This window comes from Sinohyriopsis cumingii, chromosome 5 (assembly GCF_028554795.1).
Source record: "Sinohyriopsis cumingii isolate HCF-2022 chromosome 5, ASM2855479v2, whole genome shotgun sequence".
Lineage (NCBI taxonomy): Eukaryota > Metazoa > Mollusca > Bivalvia > Unionida > Unionidae > Sinohyriopsis > Sinohyriopsis cumingii.
Window position 1 is genome coordinate 60,713,062 of NC_142965.1, and position 21,807 is coordinate 60,734,868.

General features: G+C 38.2%; 1 protein-coding gene and 1 long non-coding RNA gene across 2 annotated transcripts in view; both read left to right on the top strand.

The window, feature by feature from the left end:
* Nucleotides 1-21,807, top strand: part of LOC149799267 (cadherin-99C-like) — a 218,348-nt gene that overhangs the window by 134,563 nt on the left and 61,978 nt on the right. The window lies entirely within an intron of this gene.
* Nucleotides 8-21,713, top strand: LOC149799268 (uncharacterized). Its single transcript, XR_016421127.1, has 5 exons — nucleotides 8-547; nucleotides 1,047-1,168; nucleotides 11,567-11,681; nucleotides 21,044-21,150; nucleotides 21,603-21,713. It is a non-coding gene; the product is annotated as an uncharacterized LOC149799268 (long non-coding RNA).

Below are 21,807 nucleotides of genomic sequence, written 5' to 3' on the forward strand. Positions count from 1 at the left end.
CTCACCCTAGCGAAACACTTTCTGCAAATGACCTTAATAAAGAAAAATAATAAATTAACCTAAACCACTTTGAATGTCGACCGTATCTTTTATTTACACGGCATCATGCGCGGAAGAAAATACCAACTGAACCGGGATTTCAGACAGCAGATGAATTGAAGTTGATTCATTGAACATCATTAGCAATTGTACAGTCAAACAGATGCAACAATGAAAAGTGGAACTATGAAAAATCGAGAATGTTAGATTTGCGAAGGATTTATTCCGAATCATTGTCTGCTAATAGAGAATTCATGTCAGTTGCTGTGTCGGCGATGCCCACACAGCGCGCCGTCCAAATGTGAAGTTGCGTTTTGCTGACAGACATAACACTGTGCCATAATTTATCTGATGGCATGTAAAGAAGCTGCTTAAATTATAGTATTTAAAAGTTTCTTCATTTTGTAAGAGCTCAAGAAATTAATTCTGGTTTGAAAGACAAGATGACGGTAAAACTCAGAAGACGTAGCTGTACAGTACCGTTGGTGTTGGAGACATCATAATAAAGGTAACTGCGTTAACTTCGCTTTTTGTTTGGTAATTTGTTGGATATTATCTTTTGCTGATCTTCTTTGAGCTTGGAGTAAATTTTACATTCTGAACATTTTTATTTGCACTTATCTGCTTAATATGTATTGCTGGGATATCATATAGAATATGAAGTCAGTATAATGGTACTATATTACATATTTGAATGATCAAAGACTGGTAAATGATATAATGATAAACTACAAAATAAATAATTTGCCCAATATCCCAAATATGTTAATTAAAACAAACATTGAATGTAAATTCAGATATAATGAGCAGTTGTAAGAAGTAAGAAATAACATTTTATCCATTGAACCTGTTATGTGTTATCATCATCAGTTTTAAAATAAACACATGGAGACAAGTTTGCTTAAATTCTAAAATTAACACACACACACACACACATATGGTATTTTAATCTAATACAGAAATGGTGACATTGATATATGCAGACCAATAGTTTTTTTCTTCTACAGATATAAATTAAAAAGCCTAATTCTGAGAGTTTCACCTACAACATTCATGATGGGAAAGGGCCACTAATTAAGAGCTGACATATGTGGAAGAAAAATACCATCCATGTTGAAAAGGGCTAGAGGTAATGTGAGAAAACATAATTTATCAATCTTATTTAACATTATTGTTGATATTTTATCTCAACTGGTCAAAAGGCTAAGTGGATTTATGTAATGGTCCAGAGTGTGTTATTTATTTCACATCCCCTTCTGTCTTTCAACAGTAAGAAATTAGCTACTTTGGAGTCCATAGTTCTGATCAATTTGTTTATATAAAACTTGGTTTTGGGCTTAAATCAACATCTTGGATAAATCTAATAATGAGGAAAATCCAAGTATATACATGTGATCATGTATAAGATTAGTTGAGTTTTTTAACCAGCCTAAAAGCCATACTTCCACAATATAGGCTAAAATCATTAAGTTGTCCTTGAAGTTTGATGAGTGTTAACCATTAATAATAATAAGGTGATCTTTCATCTGAGTATGTTACCACCGCATGCAATATTTATACATGTAGTGCAGTTTTTACTAAACGTAGAATACATGCTTATATAAATGAGATCTAGATTGAAGAAGTGAAGATGCATACAAATACATGAGGTTATAACCACTACTGCTGATTCAAGTTTGATCATGCTTGGCCATTGGGCTTATAGAGTCAAGTTTCACAATGATGCTTATTATGAGTGTGATAAAGGTATGGTAGTGAAGTGACCTTGCATCTGATTGGCAGAGTTTCTTATGATTTGCACAACAGTGTTTATGATCCAATTTAGATCTGACTTGTTTAATTATTTGCTTGTATGTCTGAGGCTATAAGCAAAATCTATGCATATAATGTGGTGGTTCTACATCTCACTAGCCATTCTTGCTACTGCTCTTAAAACTATTTCTCATTAATTTCATCAGACTTGGTGAATAGATTTATCTCATCAAGATATAGCAAAAGAGCAATTTTGTAAAAAAAATATTCATTCATATTAAACTCAAATTCTGCATCTGATTGGTTGACCTTGCAAATACTATAAGGGCTCTATTTCTGACAAAAAGATTATTTTGATTTAATGTAGCAGAAATGCTTATATGATCAAAACATTGAACATATTTGATGACAAATAAGAAATAGTTTTTCATGCAAATTTGATAAACATTGATAAATCGGTTCATATCATTAAAAGCTTGGAAGAGTTTGATTACATGCGAGACCATCACATATTAATCATTCTTTATTTAGAGAATTATTTTTGTCAGGATTTAGTAAAATATGTAAAATCAATATGGACTGGTTTTGTTATGTACAGCAACACTAGTTGTTTACTGAGTACTGAGGGAATTGGAGTAAGGCAAGGGTACATTGCAGTAGGTAACCTGGTTGACTTGATAACAGGATTTTAACACAAACATTTTTATCAGGAGTCTAGCATACTAACCATTGATTCACTGCAGATCCTGCCCCCATTAGTTACCTTTTAATACATAAAGCATTTGGGTTTTTTATGTCACAAATCCCATAGGGATTAAAATTAACATCATAGGTCTCACTGGATAGTTTCGTATTTTGACATCCCTCTAATTTTTAAGGTAGAAGGCATGAACCTAATTATCACAAGCCTAGCATTTATAAATTTACACATAAGCTAAATCTATAATGTGGTTCAGATTTACTTTGAGTTAGGCATGGAAATAGGTTGGCTTGTTGGTGACTGCCTGTCACAGTTAGATGAGCATTGGAGATCATATGCGTAACTTAGTCTGCAAATGAGCTGCCGACTTTTATTTGTGTCTGCTACAGAGGTAAATATAAAAAAATCTTGATGGTAGAGGGGTGATGAAAAGTATGCTAATTTGTTATAGTACTAGTGAACTTTATTCATGCATAAGGCACATACTGATTCTTTTAGTTGCCTTGTCACAGAAAAATATTGAAAATAGCTATTTCTAGTAAAAAATTAATGTAAAATGTACCTGCATCCTTTGACCCTACCAGAACCAAACTAAAAGCTCAAATTTGTGCAGCTGCTTTTGCTCATCACAAACATAATTGGGAGTATAACTGCTAACCCTACCCTCTAGCACACATTTCATTCATTCATTGGATTAAAGTCACGTGCACCTTTCGGTATGTGCGACTGTTTAGTTTGTACACGTTTGTGTACTTTTTGAATTTAGCGATTAACTTATACAATGCCCCCAAGCAAGCAAGCCGAAGCCCAGGTGCCCCAAAAGGTCCCGCCCAGGCTCTCGTCGCTGCAACCTTCTCCATCGTTGTACTCCGTTGGTGGTCTGTTTCTGCATCCTGCATCTCCTTCCTCTCTCATTTCAGGCAGTAACCGAAGCACACCAGCAGCAGTATTATTAAATTTTCGTTGCAATCAATGCCCAGTTCCCTATATTTATTGGGCTATTCCTGTACTATCTTGCCAAACATGTGATTGTCACATACGCTTCAGATATTCCTGAGTTGTGAATTTTCCTATCTTTTGTAAGGTCTATTAAATTTTGTGTACTTTGCGTACTTGAATTTTCCGGAAATTTTTTCACATCTAGTAGGCTTTTAGTAGCCCTTTATTTTGTTTTGGAGATCTCAATTTGGTTAAGTATTTCGTACGTGTGGCTTTAAACCAATCAGTGTGTTTCAGGGCCAGTAAGTTGTTGGTCAAAAGAGGGCTTTCGTGGGTCAGAATGAAAGCCCTATGTGGTAAAATTTGTTTGTAAAAAAGAAAAAAAAAAAGAAAAGAAAAGAAAAAAAAGGTGGGTAGGGAGTGTGTATGCTATATTTGTGTGATGGCTATAGACATTTTTGTTCGTTTTTCTGCTTTTCCCACATATCCCGACAACACACATTCACGCTCACTTTCTCATTCACACTTATAAGTAGATGTGGGGGGGGGTGGCCTTATTTATTTTGTTTGATTTCGGGAAGGCAATTCTTTTCATACTGGGGGGTGGGGGTGGTTTGATTATTTGAGGCATACTCTTTTCATTGTTTCTGCCTTCATTCCCCAAGGTCTGCAAGTGTCCTGTTCTTTCTTCTTTTACTGCCTTAGGACGTTTAACTTCATTCTGTGCCTTTTCCTGCTCTTCTTTATTTCAGCTCTTTCTGCCTTATCCCGTGTCCGTTTCTGTTTTGGTCTTCTCGTCCTTTTGATACTGCCATGTTCGCCGTGAGATGTTTTCTTCGAGGGAGGTGGTTTGATTGCCTTTGTTTCCCTTCGCTTTGACCACTTGGCTATTTACCTGTTATTTTTGTTTAGCTTAGCTATTTGTGATTTATTTTAATGTATATTTTTTTTATTTTTATTTTTTTATATTTTTTTTTTTTTTTTTGAACCTACGGGGCCTAGCATGCCATTATAATTCCAAAACAGTGATTTTGTAATATTCGTCCTTATCTGGTTTTTATTGTTCGGGTTATGAGCGGCGGTGTCAGTCTGTGAACCCACTAGCCCGAGCCGGCCGTCACAATTCCCAAACAGTGATTTGTAATATTTTGATTGGTTTTTTTCTTTTTGGGTTCGATCTTTTAGGTTTATTGGTTTTAATTTCTTTACATGGTCTCTCTTTATACCCAACCCTTCATTCGGTTTAGATTTGTCTCCTTTTGCCTATTTTGTTAATGAATGTCATGATGTTATTATAGGTCATTCCTATGTTATTGTTTTTTGCCACAAGTAACTCCGGGTATGTCCACCGTTCTCCTATTTGTTCCTGTTGAGATTTTAGTTCGGCCCTTTCCTGGTTGTATTTGGGGCATATATTTATTAAGTGTGCGATTGTTTCTGGAGTTGGGCAGTAGGGGCAGTTTTCGGTTGGTCCCCTTTTTATGTGTTTCCCTGCGCATCCTGCCAATAGTGTTTTACCTGTTCTTATTCTATTTATTATTGTTATATCGTATGGATTTTTGAAGGTCGGACTTTCGACTTTTCTACTTACTTTTTTCATCATCGTGTGTATTAGACTGTTTGCATCCGATTTTTCCCATAGCTCTTGCCACATGTCATTGATCTTGTCCCATGTTATTGATTTCAGTGACGCTGTATGCTATATTTTGGGCTTTTGGTTCGTTTGTGGCGTTTTTTGCTTCTGCATCTGCTTTGTCATTGCCTGGGATTATGGATGTGAGAGGGTATCCATACGAATTCAACGTGTTTGTTGTTTTTTTCAATCTCTTTAAGTAGCGATCTTGCATGATTAATCATATTAGGTCTGCTCTTGGATTGGTCCGTTGCTAACGATTGTAGTACACTGTAAGAGTCGCTTAGAATGACTGCCTTAGTTGTGGGGTATGTTTTGATGTATGTTAATGCCATTAGTATTGCCATGAATTCTACCGTGTATATAGCGCATTGGTCTGGGAGTCTTTTTCCAACGGTGACATCTAATTTTGGGATCACTATCCCTGCTGCAGTTTTATTTGGATTTTTGGTTTTTGATCCATCTGCGAAGATTTGCGTGTATGTCTCGTATTTGTTGTCAATGTACGTTAGTATTGATGCTCTTAGTCCTATCGGGTCATTTTGTTTTTGTCCTAGTTTACGTAAGCTAAGATCTATTTGTGGTGTGGGACAGGTCCACGGGGGGTCTGGGTAGTACCTTATTTTTTCTGGGTTGATATTTGCTATTTGAAATTTCCTTTTTAATTCTATAATTATTTTCCCACTAGGTATTTTTTTATTTTTTCCTTTTGTATCGAATGGTTTGTCGCATGCTAAGAGGGCTTGTAGCGTGAGGTGGTTGGGTTGGTGTATTGATATTCGAGTCGAGTATCGCAGCATCAATTCCTTCCGCCTTAGGTCTAGCGGGGGTTCTCCTACTATTATTAAGATATCTTGTGTGGGGGTACCATTTAGGACGCCGGTGCATACCCTTAGCGCTTTTGATTGGACTGTGTCTAGTTTCTTTAGTAACGTGGCGTTCGCCGCTCCATATACCTGGCAACCGTAGTCCAATTTTGCTCTTATAAGTGCTCTATATAGGGTAACGAGTGTTTTTTGATCAACCCCCCAATTCACCCCTCTGAGGTTTCTGTGGAGGTTGATGTCTCGTTTGCACTTCGTTACGAGTTCTTGGATATGAGCTGCCCACGTGAGTTCGTGGTCGAATACCATACCTAGGAGTGTTGCTTGTTTTTCGAATTTGATGGGTACCCCCTTTAGGGTTAAGTTTGGAGTGGGTGGGGGGTGGCCACCTCCCGGATTGGAAACTATGCCTACTGTTTTTAGAGGTGACAATTTAAATCCCCATTTATCTGTCCAATTTCCTATATCGTTTAGTCCTTTTTGTAGGTGCTTGGTCGTTTCTCTGCTGGCCGGGTTGCCAGTTTTCCATACGGCGCTGTCATCGGCGAATTGGGATAAGTCAAGGTGGTTGGGTTTTACCGCTGTTTCCAGGTCGTTTATCATTATATTAAATAAAGTTGGGCTGATTACGCTTCATTGTGGCGTGCCATTTTCCAGTTTGTATCGTTCGGAGTAGTCTTGTCCTAGTCTGACTTGTATCTTTCTATCGGTTAGGAAGTTAGCAATAAATTTGTATATATTGCCAGTTATTCCGTATGGTTTAAGTTTACTTATCAGTCCCTTAGTCCACATTAGATCATATGCTTTTTCCATGTCTAAGAAGATGGCTGTAACATATCTGGATTTTTAAAATTTTTCTCTAGATGCTAATTTGACAGCGGTTTCTAGTCTCATGAGTTGGTCTATTGTGCTTCGGTAGTTGCGAAACCCGCTCTGTGTATTAGCTAGTAGTCCTTTGCTTTCTAAATGGTATTTCAGCCTGTTGTTTACCATAATTTCCATTATTTTACATATATTGTCTGTTAGTGATATGGGCCTGTATGATTTTATATCGCTTGAGGGTTTTCCAGGCTTAAGAATCGGGACCACTACTGCCTTTTTCCATCTTATAGGTATGGTACCGGTTTCCCATATTTTATTAATGAGGTTAAGTGCAATTGTGACAAGTTTTTTGGGTAGGTTCTTGTACATTTCATACCCCAAAGTGTCCTCCCCGGGGGATGTGGTCTTTTTGCCGGCGAGGGCCTTTCTCCATTCGGCTTCTGTAAACGGAAGGTTTAGTGGGCCGTCATTATTTCCTGCTTCCTTTATGTTGTCAGAGTTGCTTTCCTCAAATTGCCTTTTATGATTTTTAAACTTATCCTCTAAGTTGGTATTGCTACACATGTTGGCGAAATAGTTTGCGAATAATTCTGCCTTATGTTTGTTGTTTTGTCCAGGTATGTTGGGGGTTATTGATTTAGTTTTGCCTCTCATTTTTTTAATTCTTTGCCACACCTCCTTCGATTTTGTGTTAATATCTAGTTTTGAGCAGAATTCTCTCCATGAGTTTTGTTTAGCTATCATAATAGTTTGTTTGGCAGTTTTTTCCTTTTCCTTGTAGTAGTTAAAGTCCCTATTGTTTTTAGTTCTTTTGAATTTGTTTAGAGCTCTTTTTTTCTCTTTAATTGCTATTTTACATTCATTATTCCACCAGGGCACCGTGGGTTTGGGTGCTACTCCTTTAGTTTTAGGAATTGTTTCTTGGGCCATTGTGTTAATGGTTTCTATTAATTTGTCATTAAAGGTGTCAATGTCCCGGTGATATATGGTTTCTGGGTTGATTGAGTCACCTATCTGTTTGAACCTAATCCAGTTGGCCTGTTCGTATTTCCATCTTGGTGTGAAGGACGCTTTATTTTGAGGTATTCTAATTTGTATTTCTATATTTATAAGGTAATGGTCACTTCCCATAGGGTCGCTTTCATCAACTTGCCAATCAGAAATGCCTGCTAATCTTGGTGTGCATAGAGATAGGTCTATTGCTGATGTGTGGCCTGTTCTGTCATCTGTCCGGGTGTGCATTCCGTTGTTTAGAAAAACTAAGTTGCATTTTTGTGCCCATTTTTCTACAATTTTTCCTTTAATGTCCGTCTTTTGACTCCCCCATAGTTCATTGTGCGCATTGAAGTCCCGGCATATTACCACCCATTCTCCACAGTCTTTAATCATTTTGATTGTTTCGTCTGCACTTAAATTGCACTGCTCATTTGTTTCATAGAGGTTAACGATTAGTACCTGCTTAGTTTGAGCGGTTATTTTGACTATCTGTATTTCGAAGTCATTGGGCAGTCTACTATCTGTTAATTTATGCATTTCTGATGTAATTCCATCTCTAACAAAGGTTGCTAACCCCCCTCCTCTTGCTGTGGGGGATCGATGCTTTAGGTATTTGGTGTTGTAGCCTATGATGTTTGGGATACGTGAGGTATCATTTAGGTGGGTGTCCTGTATGCATATAACATCAGGTTTTCTTTCCTGTTCAAGTATTTTGTTATTTAGTTGGTCAGCGTGGGCCCTAAGGCCGCGTGCATTCCATTGCCATATTTTGATTTCTGCTCTGGAATCCATCTCTAGTGCAAAAAGTCTTAATAGTTTGTTTAATTTACTGTTGTTTTCATTTTATGCGTGTTTCCTACCAGTGAGGGTGCTACCTATTTATTTTGTTTTTGGTATCCTGATTTTTGTTTTGGCCTGCTTATAGTTTACCCCATGGGAGATCATATATTCGACTATTAGGGCTTCTCTAAGAGCCCTGGGGCATTCTGCGTGGTTTGGTTTGTGGTTACCAATACAGTTAGCGCAGTGCTGATTGGTGGCGCTACATGTTTTCCGGTCTGGGTGGTGAAGACCACATTGATTGCACCGGAATAGGTTTCCGCAACTCTTAGAGTAATGCCCCCAATTTTTGCAGTTGCCACAGAACCGTGGTTTGTTTTTGAAAGCAAAAATTTTTTTAGCCTCGAGTTTTTCGGCTATTTTGATAGTTTCTGGGGTGGCGCCCTTAAAAAAGAGTACCACTGCAGTGCTATCCTTTCCCCTTCTTGCTTTTAGGCGGATTGCTTTCTCTACTTCCTGTCCTTTACTCCTTATGTAGTCTACTATTTCATTGGTTTTATTTTGAGTTGATACGTATATGACTCCTTTGTTGTGTGTTTTTGGGGGGTTTGGGTCTATGTGTTGTTTTGTTCTGTTGTGTCTAGTGACCTGAACATTTATTTGGCCTATTCTTTCAATTTCCATATATTTGGCAATCTGTTGTTCAGTGGTGCATTTGATTATCAGCAAGTCGTCTCTAGTGCTTTTAAGCGTGAATTCTCCTTGGTGATGTTTGTTCAATTGCCATGCTATGGTTTTAAAGGCTAACTTCGTTATTTTGGAATTTACTCCCTTGACGAAGAGAGTCAGTTCAGCGGGGTGTTTCTTGTTTTGGATATTTTGCAGACTGGTCTTTTTTCCCTGGTGTTTGTCTCTTTAGCTGACTTTGTTTCATTGTCCATAACCGGCTTGCTGGGTCTTGTATTGACAGTTAGTGTGTTCCTTATTCTTTCTAACTGGTATTTGGGATTTGGTTTTCCTATTATTCTTACCTTTTGTTGAGTCGTGTGTGACTGCTTTATTTGTGGTAGGGTGAGGGCGTTCTGTTTCATCTAGTAGGTTCTCAGTTTGAGTCCCCTGGCTGCTAGTGTTTTTAACCAGCGTGGTCTGGGTTGTTTTTGTGCTTGTTGAGTATTGTTCCTCAGTTTGGGTACTCATGTCGGATGTAGTTTTGCGGTTACTCGGTAGATTGTCCACATTCTCGTTTACGCTTGGTGACAGGTAGAGTCTACTCATCGAGTCAGTTGGGGTCGAGTTGAAAATTGGCGTTAAGAACTGTATCTGTCATTTTTCTCTTAGGGGGGATGAGACTGCTTCGGAGTAAGTTTGCCTTAGTTTATCTGCCTTTAGGTTGACCAGGCAGCTGAGATAACTATTTGATGATGTGACATTAATTTTGTTGTTATCCATCTTGAGTTTCTTTATTTGATGTAAGGTATATATGACGGGATATTTCTTTATCTGTCTTAACTATACTTTATTCTACTTAGTACTATGAAAAAGCAACAGCTGTAAGGGGATATGCAAATAGCTTTTATTCTGATTTGTGTAATTAATTATTATATTACTATTATCCAATTTAAACTTATTGAAAATTATTTTCTAGCCAAATGGTCAAAGTAAAAGGTTTTACTTACCCCGATCCAATTTTCTTTTTAAGATCTTTAGAGTTTTTAAATACAGCCTTCTAATTATACAAGTTTCATTACATTGGTCAATAATTAGTCACATGTGATGACACTTGTAACTAATCAAACCACAGCAACTGAGAGCAGACTAAGCACTGATATTTATATGGTACAGTGGCAATATACAGTCTGTCTGCTGCAACACATGAAACAAACTGGACAAATCTGAAAGCCTTGAATTTGACTTTATTTATCTGTATGGTAGAACAGAACCTGAGTTGAAAAGCTTTTAAAGAAAGACCTTGATATCAAACCTAATAATAACTGCAGGAGTTATATTATGGATAATTAACCATTCTCTCAGTTTCAAACTGGGCATTCCATCCCATGGGGTTCTAAATGTAAACCAAGTGTAACTGATATCCTAATGAACTGTAAAGACCATAGCAGCACAACAGCAGGGGACCAGGTATGTCCAGATCCAGAAATCACAGACCAGTTTCAAACTGATGATGAACCACATAAAAATTACACATCTGCTAGAACTTATGTTATGAAGATAACTTAAATTGCATTATTATTAATCCTCCTCCTCACATTCATCATAATTGAGATGCATCATATATGTTTTATTGTAAAATAGTTTATGCAACATAATTCAGTGAAGACCTTTGCTGCCAATTTACCAGTGAACCATTTGTTTCAATGAACATATTTTATGTTGTAACAAGGAGCATCATTTAAACATTATGATACACTTATCATACCTGTATATGAAATCTTAATACTAACACTTATACTTGCAATACTACTACTAATAAAAACACCTGCATTGATAATTTGATTATGTTCAATTGGACTTGTATCTAAATGATCACCAGCTGTATGAAAAGACATATTTTAATATATAGATATTGGATGGAATACTAGTTACCACAATTGAATAGTCATATGATAAATGATATATTATTTTAAACAATTTATATTTGCAGTGAAACATACTTTTACATTATTTTCACTTAAATTTCATTTATAGAGCAGTATACTCTGCATTCATTAAATTACTGAAATGGTTATAATACAACAACAAATACTGCAACTTCCAGAATCACAAAAATCAAAAGATATAAACAAAAACTTCCCTACATGTATCAACAGTTGTCACTTAATAGACAGAACTCTGAAGATTTAGAATAGGATGTTAACAAATTAGGTATTCAAGTTAAAAAGAAAAAAATACCAAGTAAGCTTACTACCAAAAAATCAAACAATAACAGTGAATTTTAGTACATTCCCAGGAAACAGAATATATGATTTTTCTTAACTTGATCTGATACATCTTAAATCTATAGAAAATGATTCATATTGTATGACTAAAATATTATGTATACAAAAATTCCATCACTTTTTTCAGATGCAACATGCATACCCCAACCCATCCTTCTTGATCATAAAGTATACCAGCATTCCACTATAAGATGGGGAGCTGTAGTGGCTCAGTGGTTAGCTTTCTGGACTTGTGAAATAAGGTAGGTTCAAATTCTACCATCAGACCAACCTGGGTTAGCTACCATGGTGTGTCCTTGGGCAAGGCACTATACTTAAAGTGCCTTGGCACTAAATAACTTACTTGTGTTGGTTTACCATAAAAGGCCAAACCAAACACAAAAAAACAACAACTTTAAAATATGAGTTTTGTCAATACTAAGTAATTGAAAATCATACTGAAGAAATGTTTTTGTTAATACAGATTAATGGATCTAAAAAATCTCTTTCTTCTGCAGGAGTTTAAAATGTTAAATTAAAAAGGTCATGGTACACATTGCCTTGTTCGTACACATCAGGCTCCGTAACCCATATCCAACTAAAAATTTTAGTAGAGTCTGAATAAAACATATTTTAATCTGGATGATAATATTCTTTCTCCATTCATATATTACACCACCAAGATTGATCCAAATAAGATTACATTTTACTATAACACTGAGGATGAGTATGCCTCTTAACAACTTACAAATGTGGAGAGAATGGAGTTAAACTGAACTTTGATTTCTTTTCAACCATAGCACAAGATGATCATTTATTATGAAAAAACCTGAATAAAGTTGGAGTTCATAACCATGACAGTCTTGATACAATATAAATTCAATATATTATTGTTGTCTTGAGGTATAGTTCTGTATATTACAATCTCACACAAGATCAGGGTATATTTTAGTACCATACAGTTAATTCGGGATTGTATTAATACCTATTCTGGTGAATGAACATTAAATAAGATTTACTATTTTGGAACCAGTTGCAATAAAGTTTACTAAACAAGAGAAATTATGACTTTACTATAATATCTAAAATGTAAAATCTGCAAACAGAATACTTGCTTGACTTTACACTTCAACTATATCATAATATTTATTTGAAATGAATTTATACAAATGGCATTAAATTGGGTTTCAGGCTGGTAATGACAATGGTAGTAGTGAATAGGGACGGTCTAGGGACTAGGGAACTTCCATGTTAAAAAGGGTATATCCACTCTGGGGACTATGTAATTTGACATGGGAGAAAAAAAAAAAATATCCATTCTAGGGACAAGGGGAATTTAACATGGGAGAAAGAAAAAAAACTATTCACTCTAGGGACAAGGGAAATTGAACATGGGGAATAAATCGTGGGACTGTCTTGGGACTAGGGGTAATGGAACAGGGTCGGGACCCTATTTTAATAAGGTCCCGACCTGATGGGTCTATGAAAATGGAACAGGCGAAAATTGAAACAGGGAGGGGTCTCTATTTTTTTATTATTTTTTTAAACAAAAAAATAAAAAAAGGGGTAGGCAATTGAAAGTCAAGATCTTTTCGAGAGATAGGAATGGCCCTGAAAAGGGCCTTTGGTTTTATGTTAATATACCCTTAACATAAAGGGCATCTGTGACATCTTCTTCTTGACCTTAGGCTGTGCCTGACTGCAGGACCATAGATTAAGACTCTTTTGAGGCATCCTTGATGCTCCACATAAGATTCTTCGCATCCACAGGCTGGTGTCTGTCCTGTGGATAACTGTCCAGTTGGATCGGACATACATTGATATGTCCGTCCGGAACATCATCGAAGACACAAGCGTTGAAGATTGTACATCGGTCCACATGTTGGGGTGCTGAGTAACAGGTGAAGGAATGCAGTGAACTGTACTTATTTATAGGGGGAGGAAGGATTGAAACGGATTGAGTTTGTTGACCAATCCAAACACGCGTTACAAAATTCAGTCAGCCCACGTCCAATCCGAAGAGAGCAGTCTGTGACGTCACATAGTCTATATAGATTCGCTAGCGCCTGTGCGTAGTCAATCTAAGCGACAGTTTTTCAACATGACGGAAACTCAGAAAACGATCAGTTTGGGTGCACTGATGGTGGAGACTACCCAAGGGAACCCAGACTTACTTTCAGAAGAGGTGAATTGGGATTTTGTGGATTTTTTTACCTTGCAAGAATTTGTTCCTGAACCTTCGTCACCTTCTCCTTCATTACCGCACATGGAAAATTTTAGACAGAGACAGAAAGAAGAATTGGAGAAATTTATACAACAGCAAAAGGAAGCGGAACAAGCTTTTCTCCTACAGCAACAGCAGCAAGAAGAAGAGGTAAGAAAAAAACAACAAGAAGAAGACGCAGCAGCAAAGAAACAAGGGTGTCAAAATCAAACGGTCACGGTACTGTTAGACATTTTAGTTAAGAAGTCTGAAACAGATGTATCAGACTTCTTTATTACGGCCGAAGAGAATACGACCTTCCCAAGCTAAACACTCCAACCCTGTGACTACGCCTACTGCACCATCCTTAGTGATTTCAACGAAATCATCATCAACAGTACGCAGTCCAGAAGTAGGCCTTGGCCATGGCAAAGGCTTAAGACAGTTAAAGTTGATTGTTTAAACTCACCCCTTACACCAAAAAAGGCCCTTTTCAGGGCCATCCACGTCTCTCGAAAAGAGATAGGCTTTCAATTGCCAATAACTAATAAAAACCATTTTACCCAATAGTACCTGTCTGTGTATGAGTGTGCGTGAGTGTAGGTTCTTATTTTAAAATCAAAACCCAAAGACACTTACCTTTTATAATTAATTTATTCTTTTATAAATATTTACAATTCACAATTCACAACAGAGCACTTTAAAAAGTTCATAGACTTATTCTGTCTCATTGTTCACTCTCTGTTTTTTTAATTTCTTCACCGTCATAGTCTTTTCCTCCTCTTCCTCTTCACTTTCTTCCCTTCTTTTCTTCTCCTGTTTCTTTTTCTTCACCTGTCTGTTTTCTTCCTCTTCTTCTTCCTCTTCCTCTGAAGAATCCCTCTCTTCTTCTGACTCCTCTTGTTTCTTTTTTGGGCAGTCTGGTGACCAATGTCCTTTTTCTTGACAATAATAACAGGTATCTTGACTTTTGTCTCTTCTAACCCCTTTTTTTTCTTTTTTGACGGTCTGGACACTCTGAAGACCAATGCCCTTTCTTCTGACAGATATAGCAAGTATCTTGACTTTTATCTTGAAAGGAAGGAGAGTAGTCCCTCGGCTGGTCTGAAGAGAATTTTCTAATGACCCCTCGCAAAGCTCTGATGAAACGTTCGATCTTGGTAGTCTCTTCCATTGTTGTGCTCAGTTTGAGAGTGAAATGAATAGTGAAAGGACAAGAAACATACCCTTTATATACGCTGGTCTGCTATGACTATAAATTAATCCATGGTGTTTAAACTTTAGTCATTTGACTTTTTGCTATCGAGATGAAATGATCCAATTCATTTGAGAAGAAAGAAGAAGAAAGTAAGAGGCAGAAACGTGATCTATCGCCTCGTACTAGGGCTGAAGTCTTGGCACAAATTCATGCCAGTGATTTTGAAGAGGACATGAGTGAACCAGAATCCAAACCCTCTAAACAAAGTTTACCACCCTTAGTCAACCCTGAAAAGTACTATGACATTCGAGAGACGGAAAAGCGTCCCTCTAGAAAATTTAGAACTACGGCTTACAAATACACAGTGAAGTTTAAAGATTTCAAGTCTGAAGTACTGTTAGAGAAAGCAAAAGGGTTCATCACCGACATGTGGGATTCTTTGCTCACCACACTCAAGCGACAATGTCAACCCAAAGAAGATGATCGCTTGAGACTTTCCATACAACATGATGGCTTGAAATCCCCTGTTTGGATCGAGTTTAGCAGCCCTGCAGAATTGACCACTTCCAAAGTCATGGACAAGATTCAACACGTGCAACAATCTAATGACCAGTTTGACATCACCGATGGAAAAGCCACACTGGACATGACCCACGTCTCTCCTCCTCAAGGGACCGGACAATGCAGAAAGACCTTATTGGTCAACAACCTTCGCATTACCAAAACAAGTCTTGTCCAAATTAACAATTTTCAAGATCACATGTGTTTAGCCCGAGCCATCGTGGTGGGATGAACCTATGCCGACAAGAACGACACGGTAGAATGGAAAAGAGCCTGGGAGAACATTCGAAAATCGAACCGAGCCAAACAACGAAATGAAGCAGAACTTCTGTTACAACAAGCATGCCTGTCCAAAGACACATCCTGTGGCATTCCTGAGATGCAAAAATTGCAAGATGCCCTAGCTCCACGATACACCTTGAAAGTGCACCCTCAAGAAGTGCGCGGGTCTCTGTTGTTTCGAGGGAAAGACTTTAAGGATGGAAAATACATTCACCTTTATCATCACGATGACCATTTCGATACCATTACCACTATCACTGGATTCCTGGGATACAAATATTACTGTGAGAAATGTGACTTATGATGGTTATAATAATCGAGAGCAACACAAACATTGTGGATCGAAATGCTCAGGATGTTTGGCCTCTCAACCCTGTCTGAGCGAAGGGCAAGAACCAGTGCATTGTCCTGCTTGTCTGCGCACATTTGTCAGCCCTGCCTGTTACCAACAACATCTGAAGATGCAAGGTTCACAGAAGAAATGTGCTTGTCAACTCCTGAGATTGTGCCCAATGTGTGGACAAGGTCTATGTATCAACAGTACCAAGGCACACGTATGTTCAGGAAAGAAAAAATGTCACATTTGTCACTGCATTGTGGACTTGGAACACCAATGCTACATACAAAAATACCAATCCCAACCAGAGAAAGAGGATGGTCACAAGAAGAAGAAAGGCAATTTCATCTTTTTCGATTTCGAATGCATGCAAGAGACCAGTATTCACATTCCTAATTTCTGCGTGGCTCATCGAGCGTGCGAGAAGTGATTCAAGAACCTATCTTGAGTTATTGCCCTCACTGCAGTAAGATTCCTGGAGGGCGTGAAAAAATCTTTCAAGGACTGAACACACTAGCCGATTTCACACAATGGGTCTTAGACCCCATCGACAAGACGTGGAGCCAAGAGGACATCGAACATTATTATGGAGATTGTCATCACCATGCCACGGTGATGGCTCACAATTTCTCCGGATACGATGGACAGTTTCTTTTGAGATGTTATACGGAACGTGGCATCGAGCGTCCTAAAATCACTTTGAACGGAGCCAAAATCATTTTCATGCAAGTGGGACAAGTGCAGTTTAAAGATTCGATGAGCTACTTAGCCATGCCTTTGAGTCGAATGCCTAAAATGTTTGGAATGACAGAAATGGCTAAAGGGTACTTTCCACACTTTTTCAATACAGAAGCCAATCAAAACGCCGTTCTACCCCATTTGCCTCAGGCTCACTATTACGACCCTGACAACATGCGTACTGAACGAGAAACTTTCTACGCTTGGTACCAGGCTCACGCCTCCGACCCTTTCGACTTTCAGGAAGAAATGCTAAAGTATCGTCGTTCCGACATGGACATTTTACGGCGATGCTGTGGAAAATTTCGAGAACTGTTCATGGAACACGGAGGGGTTGATCATTTAAAAGAGGCTTGCACCATTGCCAAAGCGTGTTCCTTAGTCTACCGACAACGATTCATGCTTGAAAACACTGTGGCTGTCATCAGTCCTCAAACGACCAACTATGTCAAACGTCAATACTCGGTCAAAGCCCCATGCTGGTTGCATTACTTGTGCGACAAGGAAGACAAATGGATTCTGCATGCCCGCAACGGACAGGGCGAAAGATCATCAGAATGCATTCGGTCAATGGCTGGGACTTAGAAAACCCCAAGATCATGTACGAGTTTAACGGTTGCTTATTTCACGGATGTCCCGTCTGTTACCCTGACCGCGGCACTAAAAATCAGTTCTTACAACGAACCATGGAAGACTTGTACCAGGCCATTTGTCAGCCACGCCTAAAGTTAGAACAGGAAGGATAGCAAGTGGTGGAAATGTGGGAACACAAATACAATCACCGTTTGAACACCGATTCTGAGTTTAAACGCCTCATGGAAAGTTACCAGTTCATGGACCCTCTGAACCCAAGTAATAGTTTGTACGGAGGAAGGACCAATGCCACCTGTTTGCTGTACCAAGCTGACGAAGAGAAAGGAGAAGAAATCAAATACTTGGACGTGTGTTCACTGTATCCCTATGTGTGCAAATATTGTTGCTTTCCTGCAGGGCACCCACAATTGTTCACCGAACACATCGACCTAAAAAACATTCGACAATACGAAGGCTTGATCAAGTGCAAAGTTTTGCCTCCCACGAACCTATACCATCCCGTCTTACCTCGCCATTGCCAAGGCAAACTTGTGTTTCCTTTGTGCCGTACTTGTGCTGAAACGTGCAACCAAGATCAACCTTGTCATCACACCCAGGAAGAACGGGCCTTGACGGGGACATGGGTCAGCGTAGAATTGTTCAAAGCTCTGAACATGGGATACCAACTGTTAGAAGTGTACGAAATTTGCCACTTTCCCAAGACACAATAATTCCACAAGGGTGACCCCACGCAGAAAGGCATTTTCGCAGACTACGTGGATGCCTTTTTGAAACTGAGCAAGAAGCCAGTGGCTATCTGTCCTGGTGTCACACTCCCGAAGACCAAAAGACATTCAGAGAGAAATTCTGGGCACAAGAAGGCATTACTTTAATTCACATTGAGAAAAACGAAGGCAGGCGATCGTTTGCCAGAGTGATGTTAAATTGCTTGTGGGGTAAAATGGCACAATGACCGTGTTTACCCAAGACGGAGTATTTGACCGAACCTTCCCGCTACTTTCAGATGATTCACGACAAAGCCAAATTCATGAAACACGTGGACGTCGTTCGTGAGGATTTGATCTTGGTGAATTACGAAGAAGATCTGAACTTTGTAGAAGATGTCCCCTTTGGAAATGTCATCATTGCAGCTTACATGACAGCTCATGCTCGCTTAAAATTGTACGAAGCTTTAGAACTGTTAGGGGAACGTGTCTTGTACTTTGACATGGACAGTTGCATTTATATCGATCACCCGAGTCAACAGCACCCTGACATCGAAGGAGACCGTTTAGGAGCCTGGACAGACAAGCACCCCGATGACAAGATTCTAAGTTTCGTTAGTGGTGGTCCCAAAAATTACGGCTACGAATACTGGGACAAACAAGGAGAAGTGCACACGAAGTGTAAAGTGAAAGGACTTACTCTGAATTATCGTACCAGTCGAGTGGTCAACTTTGGCATATTGAAAGAAGCCTTGCAGTCTAGAGAAAGTGACCACCTATCAACCCAACAAGATTGTACGTTTACCCACACACCACATCGTCAGTCGACCCTTGGAAAAAGTCTATCAAATCGTGTAGCAGAAGCGAGTGCGGCTTCCCACCCACTTTACTTTGCCGTATGGACATGTCGGTATAAAACATTGGTTGTAAGAGGATAGCCACCCACCAGAAGGATGACTTCGCCGCAGCAAGAATCGAGTGAGAAATCCAGTGAGAACTCCAAGTTCAAACCCTACCATTTTCCAGTCTTCTTACCTGACTATTGTGATTGTGCCCGTCGATTGGACACGTTTCAAAAATGGCCTACGGATAGGGAAGGATTACCTTCTTCGTATGTTTTAGCTAGAACAGGATTTGTCTACTTCGGACCCGAGTCAGGATTGGGATACGAAGTACAGTGTTTCGCTTGCGGACTGAAGTTACGAATGGATCTATGTATCTACAAAGATTCAGCTATTCTGGAACATACTCGATGGTCTCCGCACTGCCCTTACCTTTCAATGGCCTTTCCACCCATTAAACTACGGTACAATTATGACGGTACCTTCCAAAACTAGACGTAAACACATTGCATCCTATTTCATTGTTGTTTCTTTTCCACATAATAGCTTATTTTTTATAAAATGTTAAACTTTACTAATCTTTTTTCAAGATCACTTTAGTTTGCAAAAATATATCTTGTCATTTATTGGCATTCTACATTGAATTTTGTAAACTAGCTATAAACCTGACCTAATTACTCAACTTAACTGCTGACAGAAACAGTCTACAGTAAATGTATTTCATTTCTATAGCTCGATGGATAAACATTACATCTTTTAAAGCTGTGCACAGAATAGGCCGACATATCACGAGTCAGGAAAACATGGGGGTGGTATCCCCTGTGTCCAAAATTAATATCATTTTGAATAGAATATTCTAGTGACAATTGCCTCTTTTCAAATGGTAAGCATTGCTTTTTTTTATTTTCATCAATCTGTCAAATTCGGTATGCATTTTGCTTTAATATTTGAGATGGAAACCTTAGGTGCATAGAAATGTCAGACAGCATTGTACATCATGGATGGTGTCCAACATACTTTTATGATCATAAAACAAAATCCCATTTTTTAGTTATGGCCACTGATTTAAAAAATATTCATCCAAGCTAAATATAAGAATAATAATAATGAGGACTTTGTATAGCGCCTAATCTTTAGAAGCTCTAAGCGCTTTGCAACATTAGACAACATAAAAACATACACAATGATATGATTACAAAAACAAACACCATGAAATTAGAAAACATAAAAAACATGCTGAGAATATTTAAGGTAGTTAACATTATTAAGTCATTAAGTTTGTTTTTGTAGTCAGAATAAGTAGTTTTGAGAGCACTCTTGAATGGGATCACTGCGTCTTTGTGTCTAAGTTCAGTGGGCAATTCATTCCATGTTGCTGGGCCCTGGTATGCAAAAGAATGCTGTCCATGTGACTTTGTTTTCATAGTGAGAATAATGAGTATATGATTGTCGGAAGAGGAGTGTAAGTATCTTGCTTGTGTGTACACATAGGTGAGGTCGGATAGGTATGTTGGACTAGAGTCTGTCAGTGAAACGTAGCACAGAGAACTAATGTTGTGTTTGATTCTGGATCGAATGGATAGCCAGTGTTGGGTACAGAGCAGCGGGGAGGTGTGCTCTGATTGTGGTACTCTAAGTATGATCCAAGCAGCTATGTTTTGAACTTTTTGAAGTCTCTGCAGTAGATATTAAGATGAACCAGACAGAATTGAGTTACCATAGTCCAGTCTTGAAAGCAGTAATGAACACACAAGTGTTTTAGTGGCATCAACTGAAAGATATCTGAGAATGGAGCTGATGCGTCTCAGCTCAAGATACGCAGCCTTGCATATGTTCATGACATGTTGGTGCAATGTGAGAGTACTGTCCAGAGTAACACCTAGGTTTTGTACTGATTGTGTGAATTTAATGTTGGTGTTGCTGATATTTATTGTGTGAGGTAAAGGATGTGAATGAGAAAGTCTTTGATAAGTAAGTATGGCTTGATTTAAATTGTGTTTTTCATGTGACTTGCCAGAGATTTTTAAATGAATTGATAAAGTAACTTGAGACACATTTCAAAGTACATGTTTTAAAAATATTCCATTGATTATTGCTGGCATTTAGAAAAATGCAATGCATCCTTTGTTGTGAAACTTATTTTAAAACATTGTATTACTCATGCAGAAGCCTGCTTGAAAACTAATGGCAAAGCAAAGGCAAATGGAATGGAAGAGACCATATCAGAGACCCTCAAATATGCACCCAACCAACGCAGAATGATAAAAAACAAGGTAATCCAAATGACTCTTATTTCATCAATATTGGATTCAGTTTCGTCTTTTAAAGCATAGTATTTGCAAAGCGGATGCATTTCTAAACTGATAACAAAATCAGCTTATCCTATTGCCCAGGACTATCAGAGCTAGAGTCCAGCTAACTACAATATGCATATATCTTGTCTGATCGGACAAGTGCCTCCATTTGGAATTTTTATTCACATGAAACATTTGGATGAAATAAATTCATCTTTGTGCAAATTGATTGCACCATCCACTTGCCAGAAATGACAAGTAAGTGCAAAGTTATCTTGTATCATGGCTTAACGATAGTAAGGGAAGCACAAGTGCAGTGAAGAAAATTTCATACATTTTTATAATGCTGATTAACATGACTTCTGCATATGTAACTAGTGCTGAGATGATATGACTTTATTTAAGCATTACAATTTTGTTTTAATTTGCAGGTGCCTGAGCAGAAGAAGTAATAGATAAACTTTACAGTGGAGTTGGAGACTGATTCTGATTCATAATCTTAATTAAATCTAGAAAATAAACATTAAAGTCATATTAAAATATCTGTTGTATTGTTTCCTTCTTTCATTTTTCTCTTAAAAACAAATGTCTGAACCTTTAGTCTGTAAATTCAGTGGATTCCTTATCAGCCCATCT